The sequence below is a fragment of the Nomascus leucogenys genome, chromosome 21, assembly GCF_006542625.1.
Source record: "Nomascus leucogenys isolate Asia chromosome 21, Asia_NLE_v1, whole genome shotgun sequence".
Classification (NCBI taxonomy): domain Eukaryota; kingdom Metazoa; phylum Chordata; class Mammalia; order Primates; family Hylobatidae; genus Nomascus; species Nomascus leucogenys.
Genome location: NC_044401.1, coordinates 78,784,093 through 78,805,857, shown reverse-complemented (window position 1 = coordinate 78,805,857; position 21,765 = coordinate 78,784,093). Strand labels below are relative to the sequence as shown.

The 21,765-nt window shown below is 40.3% G+C and overlaps 1 protein-coding gene across 3 annotated transcripts in view; it reads left to right on the top strand.

Moving 5' to 3' along the window:
• Positions 1-21,765, top strand: part of PTPRG (protein tyrosine phosphatase receptor type G) — a 743,963-nt gene that overhangs the window by 186,487 nt on the left and 535,711 nt on the right. The gene's annotated exons all lie outside the window — the stretch shown is intronic.

Genomic DNA, 21,765 nt, shown 5'->3' with positions numbered 1-21,765 from the left:
AAGACCTAAAACTAGGGATAGACTTTTCTGGATTAGGCTTCCCACAACTCCCAAAATATGACAGGTGGATTGTTTTTCCTAGAAGAGATTTTTGATGCTCAAAAATCTATGGAAAATGTATTAAAGCTAATTAAGAAGGAATGCTTGAGTAAGATAGGCCACTTTGGAAATTACTTTGGCACTGAATAATTCAAACTCCTTCTATGAAAGAGCTTGGAGGCATGGAGTATTAGTTTCAATAATAAATCTATGTATTATGCAATGTTGTTGCATATAGAACTGAAAGTATTCTTTTCATAATGATGCTGGAGTTTAAATCCTGAATTTCTCCCAGCAAGTCCTGTTAAATTTATGTCAGTGTAAAATTTATAGGTCTGATCTTTAATTATACCTTATCTATTGGCTTTTTGCGTCCTTTTGTCTATTGATAAATCTGCTGCCCCTGCAGGGAGAATAGCCTATCTGTTTTGTTTTGCAGTGAACAGATAGTGATTCTGAAGTCTTCCATTACACCCAGTACCTTGTGATTAGAATTATCTAATTAGAGGCTTTTTGTCACCATTTCTGATAAATGAAGGAAATTGGCAGATGAAAGCCAAAATTACATATATATAGCATCTTGCCAAGAAACCCAAAGAAAATTTATCATTTTGTACTCTGTGGCTCTGACATCAGTCAGGAGGAGGCACAAAGTGGCTTGCTATTTACAGTTCATCAATTTAGAATAATAATGCTGTTAGTCAGGAAATTGGAAGTTATATCCCATTAGCATGTCCAATGGCAAATGGCAGTGAAGAGATGAAAGCCCCTAAACTTTTCCCAATATGTAGTTAAGAATGACCATAGGTGGTGCCATCTTTGTGATGGAGTGATTGTTGATGTCCTTATCTTTGGTAGACTTCAGAAGTCTCCATTTTGTATTTCTGGAATGCATTGTGTCTGAATTTGGGTATTGCCTCCAGTAGTAGAAGGGCTAATAGTTCAAATTCAAGAGTTGGCACACTTTTTCTGAAAAGATCCAGGTAACAAACATCAAAAGCCATATTGTCTTTGTTGCAACCTCCCAACTCTGCCATTGTAGCTTAAAAGTACCCACTGACAATTCTGGATAGACTGGCTGTGCTCTGATAAAAATTTACTTATGAATACTGGAATTTGAATTTTATAATTTTCATGTGTCAGGAAATATTCTTCTTTTGATTTTTTTTCATTCATTAAAAAATATACAAACCATTCTTGCTTTGCAGGCTGTGCAAAGACAGGTGGCTGCTTGGATAGGGTCCACAGGTTATACAGTTTGTGAACCCTTGTTCTAGTTGATTTTTTTCCTAGAAATCAGATAGGAGAGTCATTTGAGGAATTGCTTGGAAGGATGTGGACTGGTTTGGAAGAATGAATGAAGTCATTTGTTAGGCATAATGGAAAAAAATAAGACTAAAAGAAGAATCGAATGGGACAGATATCAACTGATGGTATAAAGTTCTTATCTTGCAACAATTCGTCCTGACAATTTGACAGTATCCGTGGTTGGCTCATGCTGACGTGGTGCAGTATTGGTTCTCATGTCAAGAAGGCTTGGAGTTCATCATGGGCATTACTTAGCATTTGGCCAATGTGTAAAAAAGGCCAGGAAGAAGTAAGAGTTGGGGCCTGTTACTTTGGGTACATCAGACCAGCACCTTAAAACCACAGCAAATGAGATGTGGGACTATTAGCTGCAGGCATAGTCCTCTGGATATAAATGCTTCTTGAAGAGTGGGACTGACAAAAAAAAAAGGCTCATTTTTTATGAGGGAAATGTTTCTAAATTTAGCAAAATGAAGCAGGCAGTTCCTGAAAGATTGCTTTAATAGTCTAGATTTTAATGTGAGGCCTCAAATTCTCTGATTTGTCTTATTTCCTCCTAAGAAGGCCATGGGTGCTTTAGGGGTGCAGTGTGTGAGAGTATGAATTTTGAAGTCATATAGACAAACCATAGTTCAAAGCGAAGTTTTGTTAATATCTTGATGATGTTGGAAAACTGTGACATGGGAATGATTAATAGCACTTCCCACATAGGATTGTTATGGGGATTCAGTGAGATGATGTTTGTGAAAACATTAACATAGGCTGGGCACGGTGGCTCACGCCTGTAATCCCAGCACTTTGGGAGGCCGAGGTGGGCGGATCGCGAGGTCAGGAGATGGAGACCATCCTGGCTAACACGGTGAAATCCCGTCTCTACTAAAAATACAGAATAAAATTAGCCAGGCGTGGCGGCGGGCGCCTGTAGTCCCAGCTGCTGGGGAGGCTGAGGCAGCAGAATGGCGTGAACCCAGGAGGCGGAGCTTGCAGTGAGCCGAGATCGCGCCCACTGCACTCCAGCCTGGGCGACATAGCGTGACTCTGTCTCAGAAAAAAAAAAAAGAAAACGTTAAGATAGTCTCTGGCATAAAGTAAGTAGTTAATATTATTTCTTGCTTATTTTTGAGACTGTTATTATTACTTTTGCTGCAATTAATGTTGGTTTTGGAATGCACAAGTGTCGCAATTGACAGTAGGTGATGACTGGATAGTTCTGAGTGCTGAACAAGTTAGATTCTCTCAGCCATAATTCTCAAGGGGTGCCTATTTGGGATTTGGGCATGAGGGTTAAGCAGACTATCCTCAAGTTCACTGGTCGGCAAACTACAAACTGCAGCTGTGTTTTGTAAAATAAATTCTACTGGAACACAGGCACACCCATCACGTTGCATATTATCTGTGGCTGCTTTTGTGCTACAGTTGCAGAACTGAGTGGTTGTGACAGAGACCTAGAATGTTACTATTCCAGTAATATTGAATATCTAGTAATATTGAATATTAAATATCTAGTACTGGTGAAAAGCCTAGAATATTACTATATCTGGCCTCTTACAGAAAAAGTTTGCTGGCCGAGCGCGGTGGCTCACGCCTGTAATCCCAGCACTTTGGGAGGCCGAGGCGGGCAGATCACGAGGTCAGGAGTTTGAGACCAGCCAACATGGTGAAACCCCATTTCTACTAAAAATACAAAAATTAGCTGGGTGTGGTGGCGGGCACCTATAATCCCAGCTACTTGGGAGGCTGAGGCAGTAGAATTGCTTGAACCTGGGAGGTGGAGGTTGCAGTGAGCTGAAATTGTGCCACTGTATATTCCAGTCTGGGTGACAGAGCAAGACTGTCTCAAAAAAAAAAAAAGAGAAAATATTTGCCAACTCCTGCTTATAGTAATAGCCTGGGTTTTTAGCAGATGTTAGTCTGGTATAACTTTTCACTTCTCATTTTAAGACTAGCCTACTTTATTTCCACTTCACTGCATCACCTTGGAAAATGCAGACACCTAGCTGGGCGAGATGGCGGGCGCATGTAGTCCCAGCTACGCGGGAGGCTGAGGCATGAGAATGGCGTGAACCCAGGAGGCGGAGCTTGAAGTGAGCTGAGATCGTGCCACTGCACTCCAGCCTGGGCGACAGAGCGAGACTCTGTCTCAAAAAAAAGGAAAATGCAGACGCCTTATTTATTTTTGAAATGTTAAACTTTACCTTTATAGGCCTATCAAACAATGCCTTTGTGAATACCTGTAACTTTAGCATAGAGAACTATTTATTGAGGAACGTGGAGATATGTATTATTAGAGTTCTCTTGTGGTCATTGGAAGATGTGTTGTTTCTCTGGATCTTAATTTCATCTGCTAGTAAAAAAGGGGGACGTAATATCTGATTTTGACATGAAAACATCATAGAAGGTATGAAATGGAACATAAATATAAGTTATTGTTGACATAATAATAGCAATGTAATTTGATGATTGCTTTATATCTTTGGATTTCTTTTTCCTTGTACCAACATAGTAGGCAAAAATGGGAATGAGTTACGTTTCATATATAATTGTACTGAAAAAATGCAGTAGTTTAATAGTATCTCATTGGAAATAATAAAACAATTTCTTTTCTATTAATTTTACTCAACTAAAGTGTATTTCTGTCTTTCTTGAGGTGATGGTAGCTCATGAATTTTGGAGTTTGCCCAGAACTTCTATAATTATTGCACAGAGTAACACATGCTAGGCAGGTCGTCAATGCAGGAAAGAGAAATGAAAAATAAATCATAAATCTAGAGTAAGTTCAAGTAGAAATTTGAGGGTTTTTTTTTTTTTGGAGATGGGATCTTGCTCTGTCACCCAGGCTGGAGTGCAGTGCCGTGATCTCAGCTCAGTGCAACTCACTGCTTCCTGAGTTCAATCAATTCTCATGCCTCAGCCTCTCAAGTAGCTGGGATTATAGGTGTGCACCACCACACTCCCAGCTAATTTGTGTATTTTTAGTAGAGATGGGGTTTCACCATGTTGGCCAGGCTGGTCTTGAACTCCTGACCTCAGGTGATCTGCCTGCCTTGGCCTCCCAAAGTGCTGGGATTACAAGTGTGAGCCACCACACCTGGCCAGATGTATTTTTATATATAAAGTTATTTTCTCTCTTGCCCCTCAAAGACTAGAGAAAAACAGGTGGTAGTTTCTTCCCTTCCTCTGCTTTTTTTTTTAAACTTAATTCTGTTTCATTTTTCACATTTTTAATAATTTCTATCTCATTTTCCCCTGTGTAGAAATAGCTTCTAAGAATCAGTACAAGGGGACCATTTCTCATTGTTAGAGAAATCCAGAATTGAAATAGGCAGTGACCAAAATTCCCTGTAAGACATTTCTGGCATTGGGCTGGGTGAAGGTCAAGCAGGATTATTCTAAGAGGCATTCCTGCCATAGCCAGGGGCCATCCATGGTCCTCTCTAACTGTCCTGGGATTTGACGACTTGCTCAGCTGTAAAATGGAGATGGCTTTGAGTATGAAAGGTAATATCTATTGGCACCTGTAGTATGTACTTTTTGGCCTCCACCCTGGAGTAGAGTAGGTATTACCTATGTGACTCTTCATTATATGCCACCTCACTACACTGTTCATATAAACATCTTGTTTTATAACATGCATGTGTGTGTCTGGGAGTGCATCTCATTTCCCCGGCTAAATGTAGAATCCTTGAAGACAAAGATTATTGCTTATAATTCCTTGTTTCTCCTGCAGCATGCCAGCATGTCTTGTTTTGTGCAGATTTGGTGCATGTTTTTCAAGTGGACAAGTGGATAGACGGATAAATTAACTCAAGCCAGAGTCTGTCCTTGGTAATTTACTAAGGGGAGTCCTGCCATGAAATTCAGATAAATTAGTGGGTGATTTGCAAAAGGTTTCACTGTTGGAGCCCTTTAAATAACAAGCTCCCCTGGTGAACTTAACATATAATTAAATTCCTAAAATTACATTTTCATGCCTATTTTTAAGAATGTCTGTACAGGATAAAGCAAAATATACGTGCCTGCAGAAGGCAGCTTTTGTCATTAGAAGAATGGAAGGCACTGTAGGACCTCAAAGTTTAATGTTAATATTGTTGTGTTATTTGCCTCTCTCCTAAAGCCTCCTGCAAAATCTCTTAAGGGAATCATTTCCTTAGAGACATTCTCTTCCTAATAGAGACCTTCTTCTTCTTTTTCTTCTTTTTTTTTTTTCTTTTGAGATGGAGTCTCGCCCTGTCGCCCAGATCTCAGCTCACTACAACCTCCGCCTGTCGCCCAGATCTCATCTCACTGCAGCCTCCGCCTCCTGGGTTCAAGCTATTCTCCTGCCTCCACCTACTGAGTGTCTGGGATTACAGGCATGTGCCACCACCACGCCCGACTAATTTTTGTATTTTTAGTAGAGTTGGGGTTTCGCCATGTTAGCCAGGCTGGTCTTGAACTCGCGACCTCAAGTGATCTGCCTGCCTCCCAAAGTGCTGGGATTACAGGCATGAGCCACCGCGCCCAGCCCTAATAGAGACCCGATCGGAGGGAACCACACCACTAAGGGATCAGCCTTGAGAGTCTTCCTCCACGTCTCAGCTCAGAGGCTCCCTCTGCCTTGGTGCTTAGCCTGACCCATTTCTGCCTAAACTCCTCAGTCTCCCCTTTATTTATTTTTACAATTAATTTCTATCTTTTCTACATATCCCTATTAATCTAACAGTTTTAAAGTAGAAGTTCTTTACTTATTTGTTTACTGCACTTACTAATTGTCTGCTGTGTGCCAGGTGTTGTGCTAAATGCGAAAGGCCAGAGAAGCTGCCCATAAAATTGCTGTTGCCGGACACACATAGGCCTTGAGCCGGGAGGACTCCGGCAGTGACTAGAGAACCAGAAGCAGCTCAGAAGCTCTAGAGCATGTGGTGGGGTGGAGAAAGTTAAGGGCTTAATGAAGAGGATTGGAGTTAGACTATGGACAGCCTTATGGTATTATTCTACTAGTGACATAGAACTTCTTTCTAAGGGTGATAGGGAGTAATTAAAGAGCTTCACCTGGAATTGGACTACAGTTGGTTTTATGTTTAAGACCACTGGTTGTAGGGTTAAGGACTGGGCAGTGGGAGGAAGAGGGCAGGATGAAAAATGATGGGGCTGTATCACTGGGGATTTGAGAGGGAAAAGAAAAGAGCTCATGGGAATTCATTATCGTTTGTACAAGGAGGAGAAGACAAAATGAATTGTTGTCCCCAAGATGACTGAAGATGGCTTTGCATTTGTTTTGAAATGAGTAAATGAGGAGTGGTGGGTTGGTTGAAAATATAAAGAATTTTGACTAGAACCTATTTACAGTTACAGTGTTTTGTTTGCGTTTCTTATGCGCTTTAGAGTTCATGCTCTTTGAACAGAACCTTTGTCTGTAATTAGTCATTGTATTTCCCTGTTTCTACCTAATGTTTTTGGATAGGAGGGCTTCAAGGTAGAGAACAAATTATAGAATAAACTGTTGCTTCCTATAGGTACTATTTTTCTTTTATAGTTGATGTGTGGTTCCAAGGATAGATGGTGTAAGAAAAAACACATATGGTCACATACTAATCAGAACTTTATGTACAAAGGAGAAAAATGTGTTGCCATATGCTTAAGGTACCTGGAGGATTTTTCAATACTTGGCCAAGTTTGGGAATTTCCTCTCCAGTGTTTGAAAGACGTTATTCTCTCTACTTAGAGTTCTTTTCTTATTTTTTTTTAAACTTTCATCCTTGGCACCTGAGTTCTAAAGTTTCTTGGCATTTTCTTTCTGGAGGTGGTTTCACAAGTGATTGTAAAGTTAATGGATGCTAATGTATTAATATATTATCAGAGGACATGAATACATTCCCTAGGGGCCCTGTGACCGTTGGAAAAGTCTAGCAGTAAGATGAAATATTGTTTAGTGCTGTGTCGGTATCAAGTGGTACATATCAGTGGTAACAATTTCAATTGTTGCTGTGATGGGGTATTTAAAACATGGGTAAATGGAATACTGAGATTTTGGGTTTTAAAGTGACTCTGAAGGTAGTGGGGTGATGGAGCCTTTATGGAGGAGGGCTTTTTGGCAATATTTGTGAAAATGTTAAATATTGCTCATCTTTCATCCAGCACTTCTGCGTCTCAGAATTTGTCTTTCTGAAACACGTGTGCATGTCTCCAAAGTAGCATTGAGTTTAACAGCCTAAGTGACCAAAATAGGGACTTGGGTAATTATAATACATGCTTACAATGAAATGCTTACCTGAACATCCACCAAAATGGAGGAGGTTGAACTACAGGATGTATTAAAGTAATATGGGTAATATGATCCCATTAATGAATAAAGCTGAAGAATCCAGACACTACACCCAAAAGTTAATTGCGGTTATCATTGAGAAATGAGAGATACTGCCTTTTAATACTTACATTTCTATAATATTTTAATATTTTATAGAAGCATATCTAGAATATTTCAATTTCTTATACCAGTAGATTCATAATTTTTTTAATGACCTTTTTATTTTAGAATAGATGGCTAAATGGTATCAAATTCAGGCAGTTTTCTTTGTAACAATTTTGAGGGGGAGAGAAAGAAAAGAAAAACCTAAAAGAGAAGCTAGAAGGAAAGCAAAAACCTTTTTGTCTCATTAATTGGCTGTATCTAAATTTTTTAGGTGAAACGTTTTCAGTGGCATTTCAAATTTTTATAAAATGCTGATATGAACCATGCAGAAATTAATGAACTGATATTGACTTAGTTTGAAACGAACATCAAGATTTATTGAGCAAAGCAGTAAATATTGACCCAGCCAAAGATAAGGTCAATATTTACTTTGACATAACATAAATCCTAATATTCATTAATCTATAAATTTATTGCGTCAACACAAGGCATACAGAAGTTGTATATAAATATATTTTTTTCATATCTGTGATGAATCAGAGTCAAACATCTTTTTTCTTGGTTATAAATTTAAAAGGACGATGTTCTCTTCTTTGAAACTACCTTCTTTGGGGAGAGGGTTGTGCATGTGGGTGGAAGGACATGATTAATTTAAAGGTTCAAAGGAAAAATATACCTAGCTGAATACATGTGTTATAATTGGAGCACAGTGATTCGTATGTGCTTTGTGATTTACTTAAGGGCTACCAGTTTTCCTTTATAACCTAACAAAACGTTCTCTTTCATTATATCTGTTTTGATTCATAAAGCCCACCCACTTCTATTTTCTTTCTTTCTTTTTTTCCATTTTTTGAGACAAGGTCTCACTCTGTCACCCAGGCTGAAGTGCCTGGGACTGACTATAGGCGCACACTACCACGCCCGGCTAATTTTTGTAGAGTTGGAATTTCACTATGTTGGCCAGGCCGATCTCAAACTCCTGGGCTCAAGCAGTATTCCCGATTTAGCCTCTCAAAGTGCTGGGATTACAGGCATGAGTCAGGGTACCCGGCTAAAACCCACCTTCTGATGATATAAAACAGGGGGACTTTCTGTCTTTCCCTCTGGATATTATTAAACTACTTATGTAGGATTTTGCTTGGTAAATAACATATTGTTGGTGTATATCCTACTTTATAATATTTTATTGGCTGAAATTTCCCATGTTGAAATTATTTTATTATTATTATTTTTGAGACAGAGTTTCACTCTGTTGCCCAGGCTGGAGTGAAGTGGCACAATCTTAGCTCACTGCAACCTCTGCCTGCTGTGTTCAAACAATTCTCTTGTCTCAGCCTCCTGAGTAGCTAGGACTACAGGCGTGCGCCACCACGTCTGGCTAATTTTTGTATATTTTAGTAGAGACGGGGTTTCGCCATATTGGCCAGGCTGGTCTCGAACTCCCGACCTCAAGTGATCCGCCCCCCTCAGCCTCCCAAAGTGCCACCACGCTCGGCTTCATGTTGAAATTATCAATTTGAATTGAACTCTCATTCTTTATCTTGTGCCTTCTCTTGGTGGGGTGGTCTTGGTAGCAGAAGAACGTAAGGAGGACCCGTTTCACTGGGTTGTGAACTTTTAGAATTGCCAATATGTAGTTGGAATAAGTGTCTAATATATGCTTAAAGACTGAATTTTCTCACTGTTCATTTAAGCAAAGAAAGCAACTCAGTCACAAGCTGAAGTATAATCTTGTCCCTATGCAATAGTCTTATATGATCCTGTTGTGCGCAGTCCACCTGGCATGTTCTTTGAGTGTAAAGTGGTGGTGTTAGTTTCAGTGTTGGCTGATCTTGAAATGACCATCACTTCTCTCTCCCAGCTGGTGATCTCCTATGACCCTGTTTGAGATCAGCTACATTAAGGGTGGTTATCTTCTTGGTTGTCTTTCTTGCTATTAAAACTTAACTGTCTTATGTTTCGTTTACTTTAAGGCCCATTTTCTGTTATGTAACTGATAACTTGTGTAGGTTAAAAACTTATCAGTGGTGTGTATATAACATAGAACTTTGCCTTCTTGAGAAATGCTTTCTAATAACTTCAGGAATTCTCACTTTTCTTTTCTTTTTTTTTTTTTTTTTTTTTGAGACGGAGTCTCGCTCTGTCCCCCAGGCTGGAGTGCAGTGGCGCGATCTCCGCTCACTGCAAGCTCCACCTCCCGGGTTCACGCCATTCTCCTGCCTCAGCCTCTCCGAGTAGCTGGGACTACAGGCGCCCACCACCACGCCCAGCTAATTTTTTTGTATTTTAGTAGAGACGGGTTTCGCCGTGGTCTCGATCTCCTGACCTCGTGATCCGCCCGCCTTGGCCTCCCAAAGTGCTGGGATTACAAGCATGAGCCACCGTGCCCGGCCGAATTCTCACTTTTCATTCATGTCACTATAGTATATAATAATGTTTTCCACTGGGGGTAGTGGCCCACACCTGTAATCTCAACACTTTGGGAGGCTGAGGTGGGAGGATCACTTGAGCTGAGGAGTTGGAGACCAGCCTGGGAAACAGAGTGAGGCCCTGTCTCTACAAAAAAATGAAAAAATTAGCTGGGCACGTTAGCTCACGCCTGTTAAGTCCCAGCTACTCGGAAGGCTGAGGTGGGAGGATCGTCTGAACCCAGTCAAGGCTGCAGTGAACCCTCATCACACCACTGCATTCCCAGCCTGCGTGACAGAGTGAGACCCTGTCTCAAAAATAATAAAAATAATAAGAATACTAACAATGTATTCCTTGAGTGTAGTATTCATTGGGATTTTTATGTCATGTGAAAAATGACTCTGTGACTCTGCAGTGATACAAATATTTGACTTTCACATAATAAAGTCATTTCTTCAGTTTTTTTTTTTTATTTAAATCAAGGAGAAAGTGAGTTTTGTACTAATAGGTCTTTAACATCTCTCTGTCACTTGCTCATACCTCTTTTTATCAAGAAGAGATAGGACTGGCCTCAGTCTGCTGGGAGAGTATCTTAGAATTTGATCTCGTGGATTTCATTATACCCTGGTACCCGCCATGTCTGGCAAGCCATGCTAGTTTTCTGTTTTGATGTGTTACATTTCCTATTAAATCATATTTGAGATTTTATAAGAAGTGGGCCAGTTTAAAGAAAAATTTTATCTTAGCAGTAGTACAGCTGGCTTTCCAATATGGCAAAATAAGTCTTTCTGTAGGAGATATCACCATTTTGGCAGGATTGAAAAGCCTCTTGTTTTGTGCTATATAATCAAACTATATCTGTGATTTGAAAAATGACAAAGGGTATAATAATTCCTAGAAATGGTTTTAAAATGAAGGAAAATAGTATCCTAGTTCAAAAGTTATGGCTCATTGTAAGTGCTGGTTTGGTATAGCCATACAGATTGTTTAAAATCTTTAAATAAATACTTGGCCCAATCCCTTTTGTTCCCACTTTCTCGCTGCCCTGGGAACTCCTCTTATTTTGGGACCTTGTAAAAATCCTACCTTAGACCTGTAAACCCACTCTGTACCATCCGCTGTGACTGATTATTATCTCTGATTTGTTAAATGATTTAAGTTTCATTTCTGCTTATCATGACTTGGAGGGAATTTCAGAGTGATAGGCCTGACTTGGTAGGGTTTTGGGATATGTGTTATACTCTGCAACCTATTCCTTTGCTTTTTTAAATTTTATTTTAAGTTCAGGGGTACTTGTACGGGATGTGCAGGTTTGTTACAAAGGTAAACGTGTGCCTGGTGATTTGCTGCACCTATCAACCCATCACCTAGGTATTTAGCCCAGCATGCATTAGCTATTCTTCCTGATGCTCTCCCTCACCCCCTCCCTGCTCTCCAGGCCCCAGTGTGTGTTGTTCTTTTCCCTGTGTCCATGTGTTCTCTTTGTTCAGCTCCCTCTTATAAGTGAGAACATGCAGTGTTTGGTTTTCTGTTCCTGCATTAGTTTGCTGAGGATGATGGCTTCCAGCTGCATTCATGTCCCTGCAAAGGACATGAATGAAGGATCTCATTCCTTTGTACGGCTGCATAGTACTCCATGGTGTATTTGTAGTACATTTTCTTTAGTCTATCATTGATAGGCATTTGGGTTGATTCCATGTCTTTGCTATTGTGCATAGTGCTGCAATGAACATAGGCATGCATGTATCTTTATAACAGAATGATTTATATTCCTTTGGGTGTATACCCAGTAATGGGATTGCTGGGTCAAATGGTATTTCTGATTCTAGGTCTTTGAGGAATTGCCACACCATCTTCCACAGTGATTGAACTAATTTACATTCCCACCAACAGTGTTAAAGCGTTTCTGTTTCTCTGCAGCCTCTCCAGTATCTGTTGTTTCTTGACTTTCTAATAATCATCATTCTGGCCGGGCATGGTGGCTCATGCCTGTAATCCCAGCACTTTGGGAGGTTGAGGTGGGCAGATCACTTGAAGTCAGGAGTTCAAAACAAGCCTGGCCAACATGGTGAAACTTCATCTCTACCAAAAATACAAAAAAATTAGCCAGGCGTGGTGGTGGATACCTGTAACCCAGCTACTTGGGAGGCTGAAGCAGGAGAATTGCTTGAACCCTGGAGGTGGAGGTTGCAGTGAGCTGAGATTGTGCCATTGCACTCCAGCCTGGGCAACAGAGCGAGACTCCGCCTCAAAAAAAAAAAAAAAAAAAAGAAAAACCTTCGTTCTGACTGGCATGACATGGTATCTCGCTGTAGTTTTGATTTCTGCAACCCATTTCTTGAATTGAGTTGATCTTGAGAGTTTCCTTGAACTTGGGAAGCCACTTAATCCAGATTTCCTATTTATGTTGATCCACATTCTTCCAGCTTGAAAGCCTTTTTCTGGGGGAGGAAAACAACCTTCTTCTTAAAGCTGCATGAAATTTTGCTGCTCCCAAAGGCATCATTTAGTAGCTCTGCCCCAATTATTGTTGGCCACTTTTCCTCCTGGAAACTGTTTTTCTCTGTCCCACCCTTCCCCCTAGTTCCAAATGTTAGGTTGATGTTCTTCTTTTTAGCAGGGTATGCATGCCATTAGTACACTGAGTATTGATTGGTCATTGAGAGATTTTAGCAGGAAAATGAAATATGAAGCTCTTCTTGGCTGTTTGACTAGCACCTGCAAAGATGAACAAAGGCATTTTTAGTGTGTTTCTGGCTCTGGGGCTCACTGTGATAATGGGAGGTATTTTCTTCTCACTGTTGATAAGTACATGGTCCACAGTCTCCTCTTGGGGAGTGATTTTGACACTTTTTGATGGTCCTGTGGCTTTTACATTCTTATACCATTTCCTAATGAGTTATCTTTTCTCTCACCATCTACTAGGGTGTGAAAAGGAAGTTTCAACGCTCAAGGCTAATTGAGCTGCATACCTGCTGTGCCAGAAAGAACTAGTTAAGATTTACTTCTGGCTGGGCGTGGTGGCTCATGCCTGTAATCCCAGCACTTTGGGAGGCTGAGGCGGGTGGATCACCTGAGGTCAACTGTTCAAGACCAGCCTGGCCAATGTGGTGAAACTCATCTCTACTAAAAATACAAAAATTAGCCGGGTGTAGTGGTGTGCGCCTCTAATCCCAGCTACTTGGGAGGCTGAGGCAGGAGAGATGCTTGAACCCAGGAGGTGGAGGTTGAAGTGAGCCGAGATTACGCCCCTGTACTCCAGCCTGGGCAGCAGAACAACACTGTTGCTTCTCTTTGTCATATGAGTACACCATAGCTAGGAATATTACTAGGATTTTTCTCCTAAATTCCCATGGAAGTCATTTCCGGGAGTATGACTGAGTATAAAGATTTGTTTTTGGATCAGTTTTAGCCTCTAGAAAAGACCCCCTTACTCTCCTGGCCTAAGCATAAGGGCAGTTTATTGCCTTACATAGCACACCTAGGGTAGGACACGTCTGGGCAGCATCTTTGTACCCTGCCATCTTTAAGGTACACCCCATGTTGTTTAGACTTTGCCATCCTTAGAGGGTAGGCTTGGTCCTTAGAATCACTTTCTTTGTGGTCTTAACATGGATTCCAGAATTCTAGATATCAAATACTGAGTACAAAGTTCAGAGGAGAAAGGGAAAGTGTCCCTTTCTTATGTCTCTGTTGAAGAGCATGTAACATGTTCTTCAAAGCATCCTACCCCTGGTGAATCAGCCTTCATATTTTGTTGTCCAGACTTGGATCATGTTCTCATGCTTAAACCAATTATTGGCAACAGGAATGGGATTACCACTGCTGCCTTAGACTGATCAGGATCTACCCCAGAAGTAGCAGAGGGAATGGGTCTTGGAAATATAGCCCGTGTGGCTGCTACGTACCCTTGTCATAATTTTCAGGTGTGTTTTTTTTTCTTCTGGAGACACAGTCTCACTCTGTTGCCCACGCTGGAGTGCAGTGGCATGATCTTGGCTCACTGCAACCTCCACCTCCCAGGTTCAAGTGATTCTCTTGCCTCAGCCTCCCAAGTAGCTGGGATTACAGGCTCCCGCTGCCATGCCCGGCTAATTTTTGTATTTTTTTTTTTTTTTTTTCCACTGGAGATGGGGTTTCATTGTGTTGGCCAGGCTGCTCTTGAACTCCTGACCTCAGGTGATCTGCCTGCCTCGGCCTCCCAAAGTGCTGGGATTACAGGCGTGAGCCACTGTGCCCGGCCCATTTTTCAGGTTTTAAAGGCTAAGCAACCCCATGGCACTTAATAAAGGAAAACGTTCTAGGAAAGAAATGTGTTTACTTTTGAAGTGAAAATTTGATTTCAAAAGCCTGACATCACTGCAAATAAAATAACAAAGCTCCATGAATTTGGAGTCCTTTATGGTATTACTAGCTTCCCTGTACTCTTCTGTATTTACTAGTTACATTTGGCTATTTAAATTTAAATTAATTAAAATGAAATAAAATTTAAGATTCAGTTTCTCAGTCACACTAGCCAAATTTCAAGTTGTCAGGAGCTACACATAGCTAGTGACGACCCTTTTGTATTGCACAGATATAAAACATTTCCATCCTCGTAGGAAGCTCTATGTGACAGTGGTGTTCAGAGGATATAGGCATTATAGAGGAACCAGCAGGTAACATATTATTGAGTACTGAAGATGTGGGTATAAGACCTTTCTGAAAAGCTTGCATAGTGCCCCAATTGTACAAGCTTCTAAAATTCAGGTAGAGCTCCCTGTTCCTTTTGGAGGTCTTGAGAAGTTGACCTAGGGTGTATTTTCTGAGCCTTGTTTTTACCAAGGTTCTGAATCTTTGGAGAAATAAGTTAGGGACTTACAATGAGTAGAGTGTAGAGGTGAGGAGGCGTGAGGGCATCCTCATACCAGTCTTCATTCATTGAGTCATTCAGTAAAAGTGTTTATCAAGCACAAGCCAGGTGGCAAGCTCAGTTTGAGACTAGGGCTAACTACAACAGAGAACAAGACATACACAATTCTATTCCTACCTAGTGGAGGTGGACAGAGCAGCATATACAAAGTAACATGTAATACCATCACATCACTCTGTGAAATAAAGTGTAAAGTGAGGTGGTGCCTAGAGAGGGATACAGGGGAGGGAGGTGTTATTTTAGCCTGGGAAGACCTCTCTGATAAGGTGATATTTGAGCAGACATCTGAACACAGAGGGACTGAGCTTTGTGGCTATGTGAGGTAAGCATTACAGGTTATGGGAAGCGGGGGAGATAATAGCACTCGGAGAGGTTCAATGTTATACCTTAAACTACTCTGTGAATTTTAATTAGCCCTCCTTCTAGAACCTTCTGGCCTTGTATTCTTGCTTAGGATAAATTTTGCATTGTTCTAGAGAAGTAGTTCTCAGCTGGGGACTCTTTCCTTTTTGTGGAATATCTGACACAGTCTGGAGACATTTTTTGGTTATCACAATTGGAGATGGTTGGGTGGCCAACTGGCATTTAGTGGGTAGAGGAACAAGATGCTGTTGAACATCCTACAATGTACAGAACAGCCCCCACGATAAAGAATTATCTGGCCCCAAGTGCCAATAGTGCCAAGATTGATGAACCCTAAACTGAAGGCTCACCAGAATCCATCATTTTTACACAGTTGGTCTCCATGCTGCTGTGAGGTTCTACCTTTCTAGCCAGTCCTTAATTGAATGGGTACTCTGTGGCACAAACACAGCAAGGTGTGTTGTGCACAGTGGCTTAGGTATTAGAGAATAAAGTGAATGTCATGGTGTTCAATCCTCTTTGGAGATTAAAGAGTAGAAATGGAAAGCTTGGCAAGTTGACCATTTCAGAAATCTATGCATGAAATCATAAAGGAATGAATCACACTTCTGGTCGTGGTGAAAAGCCTACCTCGTAATGTCACATGGAGGTGATGAATGTTGATTGTGCTGCAGTGAAGAGGTGGTGAGATTGCTTTTATTATTATTGTTTTATTTTTGAGGTCTCTTGTGCCTATGCCTTGTGTCAACTCTTTGATCTAAGAGGCCGTTAGGAAATAATATTCATCTTAGTATTGCTAACCATGAAGGACCCTAAAGGATCAGCTGGCCAAGCCACTACAGCACCCTGAGAAAATTTATAGTTACCCAGTTGTGAACCTTGACCTGTCACTTCAGGGCTGGCAGGGAATAGCAGTTTCTTAAATGATCACTTTTCACTAAAGGAGTGGAACGGAAACCAGAGCTGTGAATGGTGATTGACAGGCTACCGTGATCCAGCTTTTTGTCAAGTGTCAGCACCTTAATATTTGATAAGGGTTACATAAATGTTGTAGTAATGGCCGCAGATATCTTCCAGAATAGATTTCTCACTTTTTTGTATAAATTAAGCAAAGCTACTTTGTGATGGGGTATAAATGCATGTATATTTATCTACACGTGTTATGGTGGCCTGAATTTTCCACAGAGCAGATGGCTGTTTGTACTCATTTGTTCCCAAACCCTCTTGTAGATATTTGAGTATAAAGATAGATTTATGTGGTCACCGCTTCTATGGAGCTCAAAGGCTCTCCTTCTCCTTTCTCTATTGAAACCCAATTTTTATTAGCATTGATGGCCACTGACGTTGTAGGTTAAACGTACCAACATCTAATATATTTATCTCAGTATTCCTATTGCAGGTCTACGAGGAGTTTGAAAAGGTGTAAGATTATTTATACGTCAGGGTGGCTCAGAAATACTTTTTCTTTAAATTGGAATGATAATATCTTAGCAAAAGTATTGATATATCCATTTAAATTGTGAGCTGTGAATGTTATTCCAGCTTCCTTCATTCCTGTACAGTTTCGAGCTCAAATTGGAGAAGGTCATGTGAAAACCACTTTTCTCCCCAAAGAAATGTTGGCATTATTTTAACATCTTTTTCCTACCCTGGATTCTTTCTCACATCCCAGACTAATTCCAAAAGAGTTTCTTCACTCAACTGCTGTTGACAAGAGATTTTATTTTTGGAGATATTTTTTCTTTTTAAGTTTTCTTTCTTAGATTTTGATTCTAACATCTCTAATTGATAATCACATTTTCCAGATTTCTATCTACATGTTAAAGGAGTAGATCTGGAATTGCAGCTCTCTTTAGTAGACTGCATTATAGAAAGGAAACTTTGTTCGTATCACACATGTATTTTTTAACACCATTATTAATGTTAAAAATTTTTTTTGTTGTTTTTTTTTTGTTTGTTTGTTTGAGACAATCTTACCCTGTCGCCCAGGCTGGAGTGCAGTGTCATAATCTCTGGTCACTGCAACCTCCATCTCCTGAGTTTAAGCAATTCTCCTGTCTCAGCCTCCCTAGTAGCTGGGATTGCAGGCATTTGCCACCATACCCAGCTAATTTTTTTGTATTTTTAGTAGAGATGGTTTTTCACCATGTTGGCCAGGCTGGTCTCAACCTCCTGACCTCAAATGATCTGCACACCTCGGCCTTCCAAAGTGCTGGGATTACAGGCATGAGCCATCACGCCCAGCCTAGCCATTGATTATTAAATCATGTTACTTAGAAAGTAGAATTAGGACAGGGGCACTGGCTCAGGCCTGTAATCCCAGCACTTTGGGAGGCCGAAGCAGGCAGATGACTTGAGGTCAGGAGTTCGAGACCATCCCGGCCAACATGGTGAAGCCCCCATCTCTACTAAAAATACAAAAATTAGCTGGGCGTGGTGGCGCATGCCTGTAGTCCCAGCTACTTGAGTGGCTGAGGCAGGAGAATCCCTTGAACCCGAGAAGCAGAGGCTGCAGTGAGCCGAGATTGCGCCACTGCACTCCAGCCTTGTGACAGCAAGATTCCATCTCAAAAAAAAAAAAAAAAAAAAAAAAAAAGTAGAATTATCAAACTCCATTTTTTTAACTAAATAATTTTTTATGTTAAAAAAGGCATACCATTTTCTTTTACTCTTATTTTGTTTTGGCTTATTCTAATACATGATGATTTCCTTGTAGTAAATAGTTTTTTCTGATTTTCCCCATGTAGACAAATCCAAAATGCCTGTATGCTCATTTAAATAATTTGTCTACTGGTAACCTCAGCTGAGCGCTGCCCTTGGCAGAATATGTTTTACAGGATATTAAATGTGTTTAAAATATTCTTTCACATTAATTGCTTGGCATTTAGATTTCTTAAGTTGTTTTCATAAATTAGGGAAAGCTGTAATGTAGAAGGTGGAAAATATATACATTTTCAGTGTTCCAAGACACTTTGGTGGACTACAGAATGCTTCAAATGCAAGTTAAGATGAATATTTTATATTCGGCTGGGCATAATGGCTCATGCCTATAATCTCAGCACTTTGGGAAGCCGAGGTGGGAGGATCGCTTGAGCCCAGGAGTTCAAGACCAGCTTAAGCAACATAGTGGGATCTCATTTCTACCAAAGGAAAAAAAAATTAGCTGGATATGGTGGCACACGCCTGTAGTTCCAACTACTGTGGAGGCTTAGGAGGATTGCTTGAGCCTGGGAGGTTGAGGCTACAGTGAGCTGTGATTGCACCAGTGCACTCCAGCCTGGGTGACAAAAAGCAAGACCCTGTCTCAAAAAAAAAAGAAAAAAAAAAATCTTGGTATTGAATTTTGAGCTATCACTATGGAACAGAGTAGGTTTATGCATTGGGAGGATAGGAAATATAATAATTAGAGATATATTGATTTTAGATTTTTGTCTGTAAAATACTAGTCATAAATGCAGTTACTAGAATCCATGTTTATGGTCTTTGAATTTGATCAAGACAGAGAGTTATTCATCAAAAAGCCACTAGACCCACCATTTATCACAACTAATTGTGAACTTATATCTCTGTAACTCACAGGTATGATGTATGTCTTTTTTTGGTAGGGGTATTTACTACAGGAATTAATTTCAGACATTGGGAGACTTTTATAGCCATTTAACTGTTAGCTCCCTAGAGATTTAAATAATGTTACTGGTTTCTCTGTGTTAGCCTCTGGGAGTAGAGTTTCTCTGCACAAAAACAATGTCATCGGTACAGAATTGTTGGAGTCTCTCTTTGCCAGCCTCAGTACTGAGTCTGCGTAGGAAGTCCCCGGCCGGTAGCTAAGTACAGGTTGTTGCTTGGAGAGCATTTTCTCAAAATCTGTGTCTGGAACATGAGTTGAGGAGGCTGTTCACAGGCTTTTTATGGCAGGACGGTTCTGTGACCATGGAAGATTGGGAAAGGCCAAAGTAAAGATTGTCATGCAGGTTTCTTTGCTGCAAGACTTCTCAGATCCTTTAATAGTCCGCTCTGAATAGAATTGGAAACTTCTCCTTCACTGTGCACTTAGACGTCTGATGAGAAAGTGAGGGAAGGAGGAAAATGGTTGTGTGGGGGAGGGTGTGTTTGCCCAGGGAAGAGGGGTTATGGGGGAGGAGAAAGTCGATTCTCCTGAGTTGGCTCAGTGTCTGCTATCATGATGATTTCCCGACAGCCTTATGAGGGCTGTGCTGCTGTTGTGACGTGTGGTCACAGGGAAATTTCAGTCTGAAAAGATGAGTTCCACATGATTCACACACCTCCTATGAAGTAGTAAAAAGGAAAAACTATGCCAATTTACATTAGAAGTATTTTCCTTTCTTCTTTATTTATTGGAAATGGAGCATTTGTGTATGAAAGAATTCCTTGGGGGATAAAATGCCATTTAGTTTAATGTGATGACAGTATATATTCAAGTCACCTTATGAAAATATTTACTAGAAACAATGACATTTAAATTTATGGACATGAATTTTGCATAATACCTTCCCTAAGAGGGTGATGATGTGTGGGAGTGTGGCATGGTTTTCTTTCACTGAATTTGGGAATAATAGAATTGTCACCCACAAATGTTTGTTTTTTTGTTTTTATTTCCATATAGGGTTTTACTCTGTCACCCAGGCTGGAGTGCAGTATACTTTGGCCCAGTCATAGCCCACTAAAGCCTTGACCTCCTGGGCTCGTGATTGTTCCACCTCAGCTTCCTGAGTAGCTGAGACTACAGGTGTGTGCCACCACGCCTGGCTAATTTGTTCTTTTTCATAGAGATGGAGTCTCACTATGTTGCCCAGGCTGGCCTCGAATTCCTGGCTTTAACCGATCCTCCCACCTTAGCCTTGCAAAGTGGTGGGATTATAAATGTGTAGCACCACACTTAGGTGCCGACCATTGGTTTGGTGAGAGGATTAAACCCCCTAAAAACTGAATTTTCAGTAATAAGGAATTGAAGATTTTAGTCAAGCCAGAACACACATGATTGGACTTCAGCAGTGGGGGCACCAAAGAATATTACATTTGGAAATTAAATTTTAAGAGAGAAGAGGAAAAAAACTGGGTGTAGAGAGTATGGGGAGAGAATGAAATATGGTGAATATAGTGATGTGATTTTTGAACTGTCCTTTTGTTTTTTTTCTGACTGTAAAGGTAGCATATTCCCCAATTAGACAATCAAAAGTGTTTTCAGATGTTCCCACGTATCCCCTGGGGAGGCAGGGGCAGAATCCTTCTCTACCGAGAACCCTCTGCTGTAGAACATGCAAGAAATAATAATAAATAGCAATAGTGTGGAAGAGTGTAGAATTATTACATGGTAAAGTTGGCCGTGATTTTTGACCTGATAAGCTTATTTAGGCAATTCCGGAAGTTTCCTTATTGCAAAGTGGGCGGATTTTAAGTGTTCCTTACCAATTGTTAAATGTGGTGAGATGGATTTTATTTCCCTTGTGTTCGTGCTATATCAGCCATGGAAAGCATGGGTGGTGTTGATTGTAGCTCAAATTGAAAATGACAGCCAGGAGCTGCTTAGTTAATGGGGTATGTGTTGGTCCTCAATTTGTGCAATTCATTGTTTAACATGAATGAATATTTAGGGATGGATGATTGGGTTCATTTTTAGACATTGTCTACCTTAACAGGATGATAGTTGACAGAGCTTCATGTTATATTTCCTCACGTGAAGAGCTAAAGTTGTTGACCAGGTTAAGTCAAAACATTAGACAAGGTCATAATGTTAATTATTTGAATATGTTAAACTGCTGAATATACATAGGTTGGTGCAAAAGTAATTGTAATCTTTTGCACCAACTTAATAGATACACAAGTGTATATATATATATATATATGTACACATATTTGTGTGGGGGTGGGACTAATTACTTAAATAATTTTTCTCAACTTTGCATATACCTTTTTTCTTCCTGCATTTAATCTAGTTTCATTCGGATTATGTCTAGTTTCTGTGGACGTGGCTTCATAAATAATTTAAATGATCTTTGATTTGAGATTGACTCTTAAACATGGAAATTGCATTTAACGGGGTTAGAATTTTATCTAGGATTTTAATTTAATAGCTGTTATTGTTACTTTCAAATTCATATTTTAATACAATTAAAAGTTAGTTTTTTAAATTTGGGGACAGACAGCAAGCTGTTTTATTTTATTTTTGCCTGCCAAGGAATGCTTTTTTCCTTGACACGGACAAGGGTGCTCTTTCTTTTTCTGTTCTAGCTCTCCTGTGTCTTGGACTTCTTAATTCTTACTGCTGGGATTTTTCTTCCTTCCTTCTTTATCTTTCACTAGAGATAGAGTTATCCCTTCTTCT